This window comes from Arachis ipaensis, chromosome B10 (assembly GCF_000816755.2).
Source record: "Arachis ipaensis cultivar K30076 chromosome B10, Araip1.1, whole genome shotgun sequence".
Taxonomy (NCBI): domain Eukaryota; kingdom Viridiplantae; phylum Streptophyta; class Magnoliopsida; order Fabales; family Fabaceae; genus Arachis; species Arachis ipaensis.
In genome coordinates this window covers 47,383,437-47,384,440 of record NC_029794.2, presented here as the reverse complement: position 1 = coordinate 47,384,440, position 1,004 = coordinate 47,383,437, and positions in this window count along the sequence as shown.

Sequence of the window (1,004 nt, the reverse complement as noted above, 5' to 3'; positions counted from 1 at the left end):
TTATTATATTTGTTTTACTTTGGTTGTTTCTATTTAAATAAGTTGCAAGTGTTTGTTTATTAGCGATAGGGTTGCCTCTTAATACAATGCACTTATACTTTGCTTTAATATGCAAGTACCTAGTGGGTTTGAATACTCATGTTTTAATTGTACCACTTAGTTTCATATTATATTTATCACATGACAGGTACTTGCACCTTGTTAATGCGTGGCATTTGTTTGAGTGACTTTACTTGATTGCTTTCAAGTATATCACTTTTTGTAACAAGTACCTATACCATGTGACTTTTTCTTTGTGCTTCATGATGAATGAGTAGTTTTCTTTTCATTAATGGATTGGTTATTATTTATTGTGCCATTCTACATTAATCTTGCGCTTTCACTTGCACAATTATAATAGCCAATATCTTAATCACTCAATTCACTTTCATAATCACCTAAGATTGGTTGTGCCTTAAGTTTTACTCATTCTCCACCTGCAACCTAGGTTACCTAATTGAGGGACACATGCTAATTCTTTCGTTGTGTGGATGCCATTTTAACCGGCCAATGTGTGTGTTCTAAACCGTGCACACTTGAAATACACGCATGGCTCATCTTTTCGTAATACCACATAACTATGCAAACTTCCTCAATTAGATGCTCATTTGCTTACTCCTTTACCCTTTTATGCCACTTTCTTTTTTATTCTTACTTATACTTTATCCATTCTTTTTTAGGATGAGATGTCAAAGTAAGAGCCGGGAAAGGAGGAGGACATCGAGGGTGGAGACGCAAGAATACATTGGACAGGGCAATCTCCACACAACCCAAGCCCCGCATCCACCAACCAAAGGTGGAGGAACTTAGAAACATTCTCCCCGGATCGTGTTTGTGCACGGAGGACCGTGCAACGCTTAAGAGTGGGGGAGGATTCGTCATTTTAGGGCGTAAACTTTCTTTTCCAAACACTTTGCACTTTATTTTTGTTTTCCTTTATCATGTTTCTTTTATCTTTTATCATG